The sequence below is a fragment of the Schistocerca serialis genome, chromosome 7 (assembly GCF_023864345.2).
Source record: "Schistocerca serialis cubense isolate TAMUIC-IGC-003099 chromosome 7, iqSchSeri2.2, whole genome shotgun sequence".
NCBI classification, from domain to species: domain Eukaryota; kingdom Metazoa; phylum Arthropoda; class Insecta; order Orthoptera; family Acrididae; genus Schistocerca; species Schistocerca serialis.
Window position 1 is genome coordinate 306,528,840 of NC_064644.1, and position 17,834 is coordinate 306,546,673.

A 17,834-nucleotide genomic window follows, 5' to 3' on the forward strand; every position below is an offset into this window, starting at 1 on the left:
TGTTGGTCCCAGCCGCGAGCTACACTGAGCAGTGAGCAGCATTTAGGAACGATGTAGATAATTTGATGATTGGATAGAAATGAGGAACTCTGTCAGAATTGTATAAAATAGTGATGCTTTTAAAGTGAAATCGAGTATGATCTGTGGAACTGACCATTGGTGTTTTATCACATCCGTGATTGTAACTAATCAATGATCCCTTGCTCCCTGATTTCATCTGGTCGCTCTGAGATCACCTCATGTTTATTGGAGTAAACACTGTTAAAATCTTACGTTGATCCAAGAATCGCCGAAATCATTTAAGCTGTTCCACATATTTGCAGAACTTTATAAACTTTTCGGTAAGTTTCTGTCGTTTTATGAATTGACAGTACGTCAGCGTACAGGTATACCTGGCCCTAAACGCATTAGAGATCAGAAAAAGAGCTAGTATGAGCCGAATGTTGAGGGTTGCTTACGTCAGAAATCAAGGCGCTGCTGTGTAGGAGCTTGTCATCAGAACGAATTTTGAGTAACATCCAACTTCCCTTGTTGCCATGTTGAAATTTGCGTGCTATTTGCGATTCAGTGGCACTAATGTGCTGTGAAGGTCTTAGACCATTAAGTATGGTTCATGGCTCATGTTTAAAAGATGTAGACCAAGCGCATCTGTAGGAGATTAAATAGGTTGCGAAATTAATTCTATTCTACTTCTCCTGACAGTGGTTAAGAATCGAGGAAAATCCTTTGCAGACACTCTTAAAAAGGTGCTCCTTCCAAGAGCTAGTGTTACTAATAACGGTAAAAGAGTTTCTTTACGTATGTGGGTGGAGCGACTGGAATACAGTTGTTGGGGAAAAAGTAGAAGAAATGGTTACAGTGGAATATGGTTTTGGGGCAAGCAATGAAGCAATGAGAGACCAACTGAGTTCTTTAATAAACTGTAGATAGTAATAACGAATACTCTATTCAAGAATCACAAGAGGAGGAGGTATACTTGGAAAAGGCCGGGTAGTACGGGAAGAATTCAGTTAAATTGCATCATGGTGAGGCAGAGATTCAGATACTGGACTTCAAGGCGTACCCAGGAGCTGATATACTCGGATCGCAATTTAGTTGTGATAAAGAATAGGCTGAAGTATAAGAGATTAGTCAGGAAGAATCGTGAGCTATTGATGCTGGGTACTGAAGACACACTTTTTTTTTTAACGAGGTTGGTGCTAATGTGTAAACATTCAGGCGAGTAAACTGCTATATATGCCTATTATTCTATAATCTTTGGACATGATTATGAATGAATGTTCTTCCGTTCTTTCCTGGTACTAGTGATTCACAAGAAAGTATATCAGGCACTTTGAGACCGCAGCATCCGTTGAAACTCTAGAGATAAGCGAGAAGTCTGGACCATGCGGACAAACTCTTCGAAATATTGTTGAATCTCTCAATTACTGCTACCGAGAAGGATGCAGAGGCGGAAACTGATATTCCTGGATGGTGGGAGGAACGTAAATAGACTGTGCCTTCTCTGGCATGCGTAGCTAAGAACACAAGTCGTCTGGACCCTAACGTTGTGAATGACATTTTATTGGTTCAGAGTAACATTGATCTGTTAAATATTTTTGCTTTGGGTAATTGATGTCGTTACCACTCAGAAATTGAAGTAATATTATGACAGGATGTTATTTTAATTTCGTAATTTAACTATCCTTTCGAATGATCTAGAAATTCCTAAGTTGTGTAGCATTGTATTCCGGGAATTGTTTAATCTCCCGGTAACAAATGACGAAGACTTGTGACATCACTGGTAAACATCACTAAATGATGCCAGGATGGTTTTTAATAAACGCAGCTAGGAACAGAATTTTAAAGCAGTCTCTATAATTGCGCAAGGTAGAATTCTATGTACAACGTTAATGGAATGAGACTAATAAAATATAGTCTGTTAATAAATCACTCATGTCAATTTGTGTGTAACTTTTTGTCGTGCTGACCTGCATTTATAGGCTAATGGAGAGTTGCGTAACTTAACACTCATTTTTCTACGTTCTCGAAGACTGGTGATCATTGAGGCCAGTGTTCATGTGCTAATGTGCTACAGCACACTGTAAATGTCGCACATAAATTATTATCTTTCTCTTTGAATTTGAGCTGGAAATTGCATTAAAAGTACCCCCCTCTCTCTCCGAATGCGCGCCGGTATGCAAATAAAGCGGCGGAAAACGTGTTGTAGCACATCCTCTGCAATAACTAGAAACCACGGTCGAATGCTGACATGATGGTCAGCTGTGTTACAGTCAACTCAGAGAAGTAACACAGCTCTCTTTTTTCGACTGCACATGCTCTAATGTGACGTCACACCTTCTAACACTATGGGTGCTACGTTGTTTACGTCACCGCGTCACTGTTTTCCTTTAAAAGTACATGTAAAGTATTACGCAAGCAACAAAGCGACTTCTGCGATGGTCTGCTGAAGAAGCCCTTTTCCAGTGGCTCTTGAGAGGAGAAACAGATATATGCCCCATGCATGCTGTGAGCGTGTTGGTGCTATTCTGTCATTCTGTGCAACGGATTAATCTGAGATGTATCCTTTACCCTTGGCTCCTGCAAGATGCAATTTCCACCCCCACACTACTACAGAAGTCACCAGACGCTCCTATCGTTCTAAAGAGAAATGCCTGAAAAACTTTCTGCAATAAATATCTTCTGGAGACGTCCGCTGTAAGGAAATGCCACAAAAATTCACAAAATTTCTTACGTAACTGGTGGGATACTTGGGTACTGGAGTAGTGCTAGTCAGTGTAAGAAAAACATGAAGCTAACGAAAATTATTATTTATTTTGCTAAAATTCTGAGAGATCACAATGGCGCTTATAAACTGAATAAGTTATCTCCGGGTTCTTTTCGGAATGTGAAGTTACCTCTTGAGGATAGGATTCGCTAATGAAATTTCTATACAAAGTTTAAGGTTGTTACTGACGTTGCAGAATGGCTGAGAGCCGTGCCTACTAAACTTGAATAAGTATCCGTTAGAATGTTGCTAGGTATGGTCGAGGTTGTCGCATGTGAAATGCAATGGAGTGTACTGTTGTGGGGGAAATATGGGGCTCGCAAGAGCTGTAGTGCACGATAACGTAAGCTGCGATGACTGCTGTCTGCGCCGCTCACTGCTGACAAATAAGATAACTCTCGTTCTATCTGGATTGTGATAGGCACAGACGCAGAGTGACGGAGAGGCGCAGTGTGACGCAGCATCATATAAGTTAGAATTAAGAAATAACATTTTTCTCCCTTTGCAAGCGCACAGGTGGAGATTGGAGACTGTAGCAGAGCAGATAGAACATTAGCCGAAAAGTCACGCTGTTGTTGGTGTTGTTGGTTCAACCAACTCTTATGTGGTCGTACAGTTTTGTAGATAGAGTTGTGGTGTGTTGAAAGAATTTCCATGTTAAAGAGAGCACAAGCCAAAAGGTTACGTGAGAGACAGCAAGTAGACAAGATGGGGGAGAATCAACTAGACAGACCGCAAGTAAACGAGCTTATTCAGAATAGGACAGAAGATGAACCTGGGAATAGGACAGACTGTGTATCAGAGAATAGGACAGTCGGGGAGCTGCAGAATCGGCAGGCTCAGTTAGACTGGGATAAAATTGAGACCAATCAGACAGATGGGAATCGAAGGGACGAGAACACCGAATTTCCAGAATATGAAATTCCAGGTGGGGCACATTCTGAGCCAGAAATAGACAGCCCACGTAGGAAATGGCAAAGATCAGAAGCGAAACGAGCACAGGGAACGCGTTTGTTTGCTGCATATTCAGGGACAGAATACGCGTCAATATAGTCAATGAACAGGCAGTTAGCTAACGTTCAAAGAGAAGTAGACAGTAAGAAAGAGGGGGAACATTTAGAATACGTCGAACCGATCGTACACATTCTAAATATGCCCCAACAACAGACACAGAGTTTTGCGGAGTTAAGAGCGCCAAGAAAAGGTTCCGTGTCAGACGCAACTGTACCTGCAAACACAAGACATACACAACAGAGAGGGCAGAATGCGGAGTTGTTTGCGCCACGTATTGGTTCAATGACAAACGCAGCTAGTCCTAAACACAGACAGCACGGGTTATTGCAGTTATCAAACTTAGAAACGCCGCAGCATAGCACAGTAAACGACGTAACTGACCGAATAGAAAACAATAGATCGAGAATGCATAGTTCAGCAGAAGGTAGTGTTACAGGACAGGACGCGATCATGGAGATGTTACAAAAAATGAACGCTAGTATGACGAAACAGAATCAGGATATTAATACATAGATAACGAAACAGAATACACAGATGACAAAACAGTATCAGCAATTGAAACAGGATAATCAGGCTATTATGACACAGATCCAACAGGATAATCAGAACTTGAGACAAGAGATTAAGACACAGATCCAACAGGTTAAAATCCAGATGGAAGAAGGGATCGCCAGAATTGATAGTCAGATCACTCAGATAAACAAAGACGCGAAAGAATCTAGAGAAAGAATTCACGTACTAACACAAGGTCAGCAGCAATTGCAACTGACGTGGACGAGGTCCAATTGTACATCGTAAACGTTGACAAAAAGGTGGAACGTTTTACGAAAAAAGCCACTCGAACAGCAATACAAATTTCGGAAGAACAAGTAATTCAAAGCAAGGTCGCAAAGGTCGCACTGAAAAAATATGATCAGCGGATCAATAAAACGGAACTTAAAAACAAAGATCAGTTTGAAAAGCTTCGAACAGAGTTGGTACAAACTATCGAAGAAAAGATCGAGACCGATTACACCCGTGGCGAAACAACTGACACGTCAAGCATTAATTCAGTACACGAACACGCGCCATCTAAGAAAGTTCAAGTAGAACCAAGGCTAGACGTAACACTCGCACAGAAATCGAAACAGAAAACCCCAATTAAAGTAATACATGACATGCCACAGGGCCAGGCACAGTATCTAGAAAAACGGAACACATGCATTCAGCCGATACCAATCGAAAGACAGGCAACTGAACCAGTAAATCCAATGACACAACATAATAGCGGCACAGATACTATACCGCGAACGACGAGGGTAGAAATTCACGAACAACACTTTTGTTCACCAATGATACGATATGACGCGGATATGAGTCAGGATATTGAGAATAGGCAGACAGGCAGTAGATTACCAGAGAATAAACACGACGACACAAACAGTGGCAGATTATTTGAGTCCATGAATCAGCCACAAACCGGATGATACAGACCACTTCATAACAGTTAGAAAATTTCAACATTTCAAGGAAGAAGGCGGTAGCTTGCATCCACGCGCATTCATCGACCAGTTTCAAGTAGGCTTACCAAACCACTGGAGCGTAGCTCACAAACATGACTTCATTTGTGCACACATGTCAGGGACAGTAGCAGAGGTGCTGCAAAAGATCGCGGCTACCTGTTCGTCTTACCTACAGTTCAGAACAGCATTTATCGAAAGATATTGGTCTCAGGAGGCGCAAAACAAAATTAAATACGAGTTACTTCGGATGACACCATATGAAAACTCAGGAGGGAAAAGTGTGGTAAAATTCTTTGATACAATGGACAAAAAGAATCAATGCCTAGACAAACCATACAGTAACGGAAAGAAGATACGTCTCTGTACAATGGAATTACCGGTAAAGTATCAACAGGCGACAGTAGGAAAAAATGAAAATACCGAAGAATTCAAAGAGGTTTTAAGGGAACTTGAATTTATGTTTAAAGAAGACGACGTGAAAGAAAAAAGAAAGGAAAGGGAACAGCAGAAGGAGAGGACTAGGAACGATTATTCTAACAATAATAATCGTAATCCTAACACCAATAATTTCAGGCAATTTAACAGACAAGGGCGGTGGCACAATGGAGAAAATTGGCATAGAAAAGATAACCAAAATAATTGGTACCGAAATAGGAACGGTAATGGACACTCATAAAGTGGCGGATGTGGGTTTAGGAATCAAAATGCCAACAGTCTAGGGTACTTTGAAACATGGTCACGATGTTAGAAACAGCAACTGGCGAGACGAGGGTGTGAATAATTGCCGAAGAAATTATGGTCCACAGAGACAAGAACAACACAGCAAAGAGAAACCAGATGTAGGAGTTAGGCCACCGAATACTCAAAACGTAAACATTGAATTGAAAAATGCGGAAAAGGTTAGGCAAACTAACGTCCACCCTATCTTATACTAACCACTAAATCAAAAAAATTAATTAAGAATCAACAAAATAACACATTAACTAAAAGAAAAAGAGACACAATACACACTAACAATCACTGCTACTGCATTAACATCACTGTTTATGCAGTAAACCACAGTCATCATCATCGGTTAAAAGTACCACTCCATGATGACAATGTCAACAAGTAAGACCCGGCATCGCATGATAGACTGCTTCTCTCATGATTTGTGACACCCATACAAATGAGTCGACGCCTTCCAGTATATCAGTGGGGATCGTCGAGTACAGAAACTGACGCAGCACAAAATGTAAAGACTGATAAAACACAAACGTAGAGTATCAAGTACACTACAACATACACACAAACACTAAATGGTACACAACAATTAAAAGAATGAAAAAGTGGTAGGACACAATTAGAATAAAGAAAAGAAATCATATATATACAATAATTTTTGCCACTATCAGAAAATTTTTGCATGATATAAAATCAGAGTTTTTTTGTAAATAACAAGTATATGTAAAACAAACATTGCAAAAAAATTCTCTACGCGAAAAAAGGGACATCGTCACCAACACCAATCACCAGCTCCCTTAACGCCAGATGCTTCGAGATAGCGACAGAGAGGGTACAGACATGCTGAGAAAGCACTTAGGGCAATAACAACCACATGGAGACCAACGCCACACCGGAAATGCAGGTTGCAACCAGGTTGGACGTCAGGAGGACAACGTGCAGCACGAACATTTCATATGTCACGACACCGCTACACTACAGAAGAGCGTGGGGAGAATCATAATACGACGAGACGACAATGAAGGTACAAAAAATTACTAAGATCTACAAACTCATCAAGTAATGTTTGGAAAGGCGGTCAGATCCTACAAATCCTATATCACTCCTACACTAAAACTGACATATTCCTAGCCCAAGAAGAGCAGAAGAATGCAAGAAAGAAAAGAACAGAAATGCAAGATGAAGAAGGGCAGAAGACAGTAAGATACCTTTCTCTCCTATCCTACAAAGCAAATTGCTACAAACGTCTTTCCATGAACTTTGAGGCATGGCAACTACTACAACCACCTCCCCAAAAATAAACCTTGAATCATGAGACAAATACAAGTGAACGGTAAACAGAATATTAAGTAGTACCAACCAACATCATCTAGAAATAGATTGAGCAAAATTAACATATTCTCACTACCACATCATCAAATTTTACTTATGAATGGAACAAGTTATTTCCGGGTTCTTTTCGGAATGTGAAGTTACCTCTTGAGGATTGGATTCGCTAATGAAATTTCTATACAAAGTTTAAGGTTGTTATTGACGTTGCAGAATGGCTGAGAGCCGCCCCTACTCAACTTGAATAATTATCCGGTAGAATGTTGCTAGGTATGGTCGAGGCTGTCACCTGTGAAATGCAGTGGAGGGTACTGTTGTGGAGGAAATATGGGGCTCGGAAGAGCTGTGGCGCACAATACCGTTGCGAGGTGCCAGGGCAAGCAGTGTATTTAACACTAAATTCTTCTAGAATCTACATATGCAAATGATGCTCTAAGCCCCCCCTATTCTAACTCCGACTTTTGCTGTTGCACATGGATTAAAAAATATATGCAAACTGACTGTAATCAACCCTGCAAGTGGAGTAGAAAAGAGTTTGGCACCTGCAATAATTTAATTTGATAAATAAGTAAAATAAAGGAAGGTTTCATTAACATAGTGAGAAATGATGGGTTGCTCTACCAATTAACAGAATGAAAGTTCTGCCCAAAATAACAATATGATTTATTAAGACTAAACACAAAATAATAAACAAAAACACATGAAACATTTATAACACATCAAATTGGCTCAAATTGGATACTCAAACAAACGCTATGAAGGTGAAGTTGTCCCTAAACTAGATTGTGAGGTTTATGACAAAGTGGTGTGTGGAGCCAATTCCTTGCCACTCAAATCTTAAGAGAGACACACAGCTAACCCAACATTAATTGCTGCTACTCAAGACACAACAAAGTTAGAAAAAGACGAACAGGCGCACTCTGCTGAGCTCTGATTATCACCTAGGAAAATCCCTATCTGCCAGTGCTGCGGACATACATTACCAAACTGTCTTCTTAACTGCCAGAACACGATCTGGCGTACCGGAGGCGATGGCTGGTTGCTTCGACGTCCTCGACCGAAAGGCGAGCACAGCCTACCTAGAGCACCCGTACAGGCCGAACACACAACATTCCTGCCCACACGACAGTGGCCGTGGTTAAACGTTCCAATCAGCAACTCGAAAACCGGCGGAAAATTCCACTCCATTGCCGGAGCACTACCATTCCACCAATGGAGATTCTTGGCGCCAATTTCTGCGCTGATTTTGCTACGTCACGGAGCTATGCCCTGAGCAAGCCAATCACAGTTACTATTTTGCAGAAAGCGCGGGAATTTTCCCGCCACAACTGCCTGGGTACACAAGTCATTCCCACACCTCGCTGGTAGCCTGCCAGAAAGTGCTTTCGCTAAGATTCTGCGAAGTAACGGAACCTCTAGCCCAGCCGCTACTTCAGACCCCTCCGGGCGTGTCTTTTGTCAATGTCGGCGTCTGCAAAGCATTCACTCGACTTCCTCACACCCGTCGGCTTAACCCTTTCCAGATCAGGAGAGCCCACCTGTCACCGGACCACCCGGGTGACGAGAGACGCTGCGTGGGAAGTCCGCGTGTGAAGGAATAGCGACTTGCAATTAGAGAGGAAAATCGTAAGATAGAAATATGAGAGGGGGCTCATGCCACCTCTCACCGTAAGCTGTGATAACTGCTGTCTGCACCTCTCGCTGCTGACAAATAAGATAACTCTCGTTCTATCTGGGTTGACCTTCGCCAATCAAATTCTCCCTACGCCTTGATGAAGTCAAGGACTCCTATTCGCCCCTAGTGGTACAACCGTCAGATAGCCAGTCCACCGCGATGCCACTCAAAAATTCGCTTTCAGGCGTTTAACTATAACTCTGCCTGTTGACACCGCACAATAAGTGTGGCGGCCAACACAGTGAACAATGCTTAATTGCAAGGACTCAATATAGAGTCGCACTCCGATTCGCTCTCAACAGAGGTGCTCTCCCAGTGAATTACTGAGGACAGACTTGTTCCTCACTCTTTTGAGTACACGTACGAGCGCACACGCTCTCGTTACGTGTTCTCGCTCCATGAGCGACAACGGAATGGCCCCCCTCCATGCCAGACGTGAAGGGGTATATCTTTCGGTCTCTTCCATTACTCCTTCAGATCAAGGCGTCAGGAATATCGTCTGCTCTTCTAAAACGGGAGAATGACGTTTCGTTTAAGGCAACCAATCCGGAAATCTGGAGCATCAGCGTTAGGCGTTTGCTGTCTCCCTGTGAAAACCTCTGAAACTGCGTGCTATGTTTGTAGAGAATGCGTAGGCTGGGCGCTCCCACACAGTGTAGCAGAATTTGCTTTTAAGTTTAACATGGGGTCATTCTGCCTTTCACTTGTTGGGCAAACGCTGTCTGCTCTACGGCCGGTGGAGCTTGACTCGTCCTCTGAAGGGGATCGGCGTCCCGGCGTGTGGTCTGCCTCTCCCGAACTAAAAGCTCCTGTGACCGTCGTGTCTGGAATGTATAAGTGTACGCCAGTCTCGAGTATTTCAATCTCGGTGCGCATTTGCGATTTACTAGTTATTTGCATATTGTTTACATGAATTCATACAACATTGACTTTATCTTATCGAGTTTGGGCCTTAATGAAGCGTCTTGATGTGCGGAATATGATTGTGAGGGCGGAATATGTAAGCAATGAAGCTCTGGAGACCACGACGTCTTACAATGTTGCTAGACTGCTAGAGTGTTGTGTAGGAAAAACTAAAACGCGATCTAAAAATTTTTGCGTATCATATGAGTAATTTTTTAGGAGCACTTGACATATCAGTGCTGTGGTAAGGTGTTCAAGTGCAACAATTATCGATTTGTTGGCTCGGGTTCGATTCCCAATGCTACCTACATTTAAGAACCTCAGTATATATATATATATATATATATATATATATATATATTGAGGTATATATATATATATATATATATATACTTAGTGTGATTACTATTCTAACAAAAGAGTAGACAAAGAAATTTAGCATGAAAGAGTGTTTGAAAAGAGTTGGATCTGCGAGTGTCATATTCGAAATGCATTTTTTTTTTTTTTTTTTGCTTTCCATGTTTTTCAGGAACAGTGGTGTATGGACTGGAATATGTAAGATATATTAATGCATTAATAAGAAAGCACTAGCGGAAATCATAAACACATAAAAAATATACTTCATCTTAGTGCATTAAGTGAAGTTAATATTGTAACAATATTATTTGACAACTATCATGACAATATAGTGAAACACAATCTGTTCATTTTTGTAACACTGTAGCATAATGATACAATTTTGCATGAGTTAAGCTTTACAAATTTTTCCAGAGACTCAACCTCATCCTTGTGTACTGTTTTGTTGTTCTGTTGTCACAGACTCGGTAATTTGTCGTAAGTGCATGTATTTGAACGTAATTTGTACTTTCTCTGAATAGAGGGCATATATTATAATAAATTTACAGCTTTGTTCGGAAGAGGTTTATTGAAACACACCCACACTATATTGAGATAGTTCAAAAACTTTAAAGTGGTTTTATCGAAGATCTTCAAGAAAATGGATGTTCCCCTTTGTCTCAAGCACTTGTTGACAGAGCACAAGCTGCATTTCAATGCAGTCTCCAAAAATTAATTCGTCGTGCTTCATGTGAATTGCAGGATGCATTATGAACTGTCCATAAAGTTTTACATAAATAGTTAGGCCTTTCTGATTAAAAAGTACAAATGGTCGAAGCATTGCTGCCTAATCATGGCACTTTGTGGTACGCATCCGTGTTTTCCAAGCTGGCTACCATAGATGTTCACAACATACAACCTGAAAAACTGCATGTGTTCAGGTAAAGCAACGTTCCACGCTTTTGGACGCACAGATTCTCACAGTATCAGTATTTGAGGATACTAAAACTGTTTGGTGTGGCCTCTTAGACGATAGAGTGATATTCCCATTTTTCTCCGTAGAGAAAAGTTTAATGGAAAATGTTTCCCTTGACATGCGCCAACAGATTCTGCTACCACATATCGAAGAGTTGCAGCCATCATCATTTTCCAGAATGATGGTACTGTCCCAGTTTGGAATTTAAACGCATGGGACATAATGAATGATACAATTACTGATAGATGCGCAGGCCATGACGGACCCCTCGAAAAGCCTTCTTGTGTCACACCATTAAACATATTTTTGTAGGATTACGTCAAGAATCGCATGCACAGAACACCAGTCAATGATATCCCTACTCTCCATGCACGAATCTACGGAACAATCATAACTGTTGATGCTGAAGTGCGGACCAGTACATGGGCAAATCATGAGTATCGTCTTGATACCCTATGAATGACAAGTGGGGTAGATATTGAGTTTCCGTTATAATAGAAAGGAACTCTGACGGGTGACAAATGTTTCACAACAAACCACAGTCCTCTACCTCTAATAGTTACCATGTAATGATTTTTTGAAGTAATAGAGGAACTTCATGGACAAATGTTTCACAACAAACCACAGTCCTCTACCTCTAATAGTTACTATGTAATGATTTTTTGAAGTAATAGAGGAACTTCATGGACATCCAGTGAAAACAATGTGACTAATAAGCAAAGGATTCTCTGCCACACATTTTAAGGTGGCTTGGAGAACACAGGTGTAGATATGGTTTTCAGCAGGCTGTGCTTTTGGGCAGAGCTACCTCGCGGTATGCTTTAAGACGCGCAGATATTGACGGAAGCGTCGACGAATGCGAGGAGCCCCGCTCGTAAAGCAGCGCAGCGCAGCCTGTTGGCTGGTGGCTGGTGCTCCCATCTGCTGACGTGAGGGCGCTCCAGCCGTGACGGATTGCGACCGCCCGAGGCGCAGTGGGCGTGACGAATTGCGGGCCAGCCGCCGGGGGTCACTCCAGGGGCGACGGCGGGCTCTTACGTCAGCTTACACACCTGCACTACTCCACGCACACTCAGGCAGCGTGGCTCACACCCGGGCCTGTATTTAGTCAGTGGTGTCCCTGGCCACCAGACATCTTTATATTCGTTGTCAATTGTAGAAGTGTTTATATGTGCAAAAAATAACTGTAGACTTGTGTCGTCTGTGTTGGATTGTGATTTGAAAACTGTCACTGTTTATAACGTAAATTATCTGTGTCAGTCACTTTTACTTTCTTCCACAACGCGTTTCGTGTGCTTTCACCCGCATCTGACCAATCTGAAGATACAAAATAAAATCATGGCTTATGATATAGTTCACATATTTAATAAATCCTACATTATTGTTTGTACCGATGGTAAGGGCATTTCTGGCTCTAATAGAAAAGGTACATTTCCACTGTGTACAGACAAGTTCAAAGAGAACAAATTTACTGCAGTACAACATCTGAGTACACAATCTGTAGTAACTGGCGACGCAGAAGAAGCTTCGAAGAAGTGCACCCTGGGAGCAGACCTTCACCTGAGGAAAACATGAAAGAGGCGTTGAAACTGCATTTAATCTTCAGAAATATCTGTAAAAAGAATTTTCAAAAACCTTGAATACAATTTCACCTATTCCCAAGATTGCAGAGCAGCAATACCAGGGACGCCAATTCTAGAGCACATTCGACCATACTTACAGGAACTCCAATAAAAACGGTCTTGAAAGACGCCGAGATAAAGAAGAAAGAGTTGCAGTACAAAAAGGACAGAAGAGATAAAAGTGAATGAGAGAAGAAAATTAACGAAGAAAATAAAAACAGAAGTCAAGATAACCTAAAAAAGAAAAATCCATGCAGGCGCCTAATCATTTTTCGGTCTTTGCCATAATCATCTGATTATGATGATAGTTCTAACGAAACTTTCTGTGTTGATAACGAGAATGATGACACCTTCAATATTCATGATGACAACGCTGAAATCTGCGTCATTTGTGGAGAATTTGGGCAAAATGAACTGGTACAGTTGCATATACGAGTATTATGCTTATGCTATGCTAAACTTATGATTTTTTCCAAATGTCTTAATATAGACTAAGCTACAAAATGTATTTTTATTAAATTTTTCTATCGACAAGTATTATTAAGCCTTCTCATTGTCTCATAAAAAGCGTGATAAAAGTAAATTACAACAGTTACATTACCTGTATACTAAAACTCTTTTAGAATGTATGTTTCCTCTTAGTTTTCAGATGTACGCCGTCCTTAGCCCAGGGACATGGCCTTATTAATCTGGTACTCAGCGTGATGGAGCTACTGTGTGTATTTTTACAACATATTTTTAAAAATAAAATTTAAAAAGCTGTATATCTGAAAAAATGTAATAAATAAGTATTAGTTGGTGAAGCTGTAGTATTATTCTGTAAGAAAAATACACTTTTAACGAGATAAGTAATCGGTTTCCCGTAAGATGACATCATTACCCGAGATCACCTACATTACAATTTTGTTTGTTAGATGTAGCCAGCTGTCTGTTTCGTATTTCAGTTCGGTACAAAGAAAGCACACTTTACACATTTACCTTAATGAGCCACTAGAATTATAAATCTTAAAGAATAAATACATCTTACAAGTAACATCATTTTTCGATTCAAATTTATAATTTTTATGCTGTATACTGTAATAAATGCAAATTACCCTTTATTTGTAGCGAAATTAATATCAAAATAGACAGTTGGCTACATCAAGAAAATCATCGATCTGTCTATCATGAGGGTGTAAGCCATCGAAAAGCGTAGTGAGAGAAAATGAAAGTGGCAGAGACAGGTAACTGTTTTAATTAACCTTTTCTGTAAATAACTGTTGCACTAAGACTTCTGTAATATATTTTTATGTCTGTATGTGCACGAAACCGTTTGTAAACTAAGCACAGTTACATATTTTTTTAGTAGCCTTGGTAAAATCTAGAGAGCGAAGTAAATGAAAAACTTAATAACAACTTCTGTCATCAGTCTTTTCAGTAGCGTCTGTAGTGTTCTCTTTGAAAACTGTACTGTCATACATCAAGAAAATCATCGATCAGTCTAAGATGAGGGTGTAAGCCATCGAAACGCGTAGTGAGAGAAAATGAAAGTGGCAGAGACAGGTAACTGTTTTAATTAACCTTTTCTGTAAATAACTGTTGCACTAAGACTTCTGTAATATATTTTTATGTCTCTATGTGTACGAAACCGTTTGTAAACTAAGCACAGTTACATATTTTTTAGTAGCCTTGGTAAAATCTAGAGAGCGAAGTAAATGAAAAACTTAATAACAACTTCTGTCATCAGTCTTTTCAGTAGCGTCTGTAGTGTCCCCTTTGAAAACAGCGTACGTTCATATAGAAATGTAAACAGTATGTTCACACCTGCCATACGTTGGCACAGAGCATTATCGAGCACATTACACTACAGAGGTTAACAGTCAATGCTAATAGGTATCATTTGTTAGCTAGAACGGTTTTGATGTTTCTGTCAATCTCAATAGACCTTAGCATCTCCTCATGTCTACTAAACTAGAGGACTCAGTAGGAGAACTGACAAGTTAATAAGGCCTATTGGGACTGACAGAAACATCGAAACCTGTCTAGCCAATAAACAATACATATTAGCATTGACTGTTATCCTCTGTAGTGTAATACGCTCGCTGATGTTCTGTGCCAACAACAAAGAAGATGTAAACATATTGTTTACGTTGCTGTATGACCGTACAGTTTTCAAAGAGAACACTACAAACGCTATTGAAAAGAGGTATGACAGGCAGTGTTATTAAGTGTCCATTTATTTTACTGTCTAGGTTTTCCCAAGGCTACCAAAAAATGTGTAACGGTGTTTAGTTAACAAACAGTTTCATGCACATACAAACATTCAGGTATTTTACAGAAATTAGTTGGTGCAACAGTTACCTACATAGATGATATATTAAAATAAATACCTTTCTCAGTGATTTATTAGCGATGACTGTTAAACCCAATAGTTAGGTGTAAACTGTAGAAGGGCGTTGCTCCAGTGTTTTGCCATAAACGACAGAAATAAACAAAATTCACACGTATGCTATAAGTTTAAAAGGAACGGTAGGTAATAGGTAGGTAATCTGTAAGGTGCCAGGAATAATTTTGACCAAATTAGCACAAATATCATTCACCTTAGTCCTCTACCAAAATAGCAAACGTATAATTTCTTGAGAAGCCTATATTAACAGTTAATCATAAATGACATTTACTCAATTCAATAGTTAAAAAACTCTATGTGATTAATATAATGCCTTTAGCATACAGAGTTAATGAAAAATTTAAGTTCAAGAAGATAAGACCTCTTTTGAAGTGCAGATGGCTTCAAATGGCTCTGAGCGCTATGGGACTTAACACGTGAGGTCATCAGTCCCCTAAAACTTAGAACTACTTAAACCTAACTAACCTAAGGAGACCACACACATCCATGCCCGAGTCAGGATTCGAACCTGCGACCGTAGCAGTCGCTTGGTTCCGGACTGAAGCGCCTAGAACCGCTCGGCCACCGCGGCCGGCGGAAAGCGGTTGATCCGACGTCTGTCGAACATGTGGCCGCAGCACTGCAGGAGGCTTAGAACGATGGTGTGTAAACACGCGTTCCCCAGAGCATTGCCAGAAGATTGGATGCCAACGAGCGCGGTGCATAATATCCTACGAAACATCTATGCAAAAGCACCCTTGTTCAGGATGTGCGTCGTGCTGACCTGTCAACAGGACAAACATTCGATCTGGAATTTATAGCTCGGAGGAAAGTACGCAATGAATGGTCATGGAACTTTCTGTGGACACGTCAATTTCTGACCTGCGAAATATGGGTAAGGAAAATCTTCATGCACAGCAACAGGTACCACTTCATCCTGCAAAGGTGACTGTGTGGTGCGAATCGACGGCATCGTTTACCATAAGACCGTATTTTCTTCGAGGAGATGAGTCTTGAGGCTCCTGTTACCAGTAACGTCACTGGTAAACGTTGGGAGAGACTTTTGCACACCAACATCATTCCAGTACTTCAACAGTGTGCGTGTGTAAGTAGGATTATTTTTATACTTGTGAAGCGGCTGCTGCAGAGGCGTTGAGGCGTTATCAGTCGTCATTTCTCAGTAGCCCTGCCATCCAGATCACCTGATCCTCTTCCGTGTGACTTCTGGCTGTAGGTTTATTTGAAAGATGATGGGTTCAGTATTCCAATTACGAATGTAACTGAACTGAAGGCACGCATTGCGCAGCGCATTCTGTACTTGCACGCCCCACCCCTCTCCATCTAGACTCTCCGATCTGTTGTGAAACACGCTGTTTCTCGGTTTCTACTTGTGGCAGAAAATGTGGATGGCATATTGAGATTGTCTTGTACTAGTCTTACGACTGATACAAACCGATGTCATTTTGCATTTTATAAGGGTTTTGATAACAGAACAATGAAAAACAGATATCATTTTGCTTTTTGTGTTGTTAACGGCCTCAGGACAAAAAACTTTTTTTTTTTTCATCTGATGTGTTACGACCTTACCGTATTTGTTGCGTTTGCCTAAATAACATCGCCACAAGTGTTGACTTGAGTGAAGAAATTGTGCAGTCAAGCACATTGAATATTGAGGTAGATGTAATGTGTAGCCTTAGCAATAGTTGTCATACTGTGATTCATCTGTCATTTGTAGCCGGCCCGATTTACTTTTGGAAAAATTTTCTTTTCTTTGCCTTGACGTTTCCCCCCTGCGTCACTAATATTCTGTTCAAATTTAATGTCACTCTGAGAAGTGGTTCTCTTTCACAGCGTTTTGAAACTTAACTTTAATTATGGACACACGGAATATCTTTGCGTAACTTCAGAGATCCTGTTTGCCTTCCGTGCCCAAAGGGGACAGCCAGTACTACGTCGAGTTAAGCAAATTGGTCGGGCTTGCATGTCTCTCGTGTGCTGGTGCTAGCTGAGACATTTTCGCCGATGTTGGGCTAGAATTGCTACGTTGCTACATGTATCCACGTTGTGGTCGAGTGGGAAACTTCTACTTGGCGTCATCTATTTCCGGTGCGCTTCCTGTAGTTCAGGCCTGGCTGCTAACGTTGAAAAGCGCCGCGAGTTGGAAGTTAGGCAGAGTGGACGAAGTCTGGCAGACATTATAGAAGCCTATCGAACTGTTACTCTAGGGCGATCATAGCGAAAATTATTTGATGAGGCCTTTATGCTAAAATAATGTCTTCGGATCTCACTGAAAAATTGGCGCTAGATATTTACTTATTGCAACACGTCATGGTTAAAATTTCATGTATCTGTATATGAATATAATTTACTGTGAGGTCATTTACCTGTTCTCTTTCTGAATGGAATGAAAACGGGTCAATATTGTTAAATGTTTTATTTTACCTCAGCTGGGGAACTTTTATAACCATTTTTTGTCTTTCTTAAATTCATGCCAAAGAAAAAAAATAGTTTTTACGGCGCTTAACCACAAGCATCTACTATTAACACTTTGGTGTAGCCTTTAAATGTTTCAAAATCTTGTTTAAACATGTTTTACGACCTGAAATCGCCTTCTTAATTGTG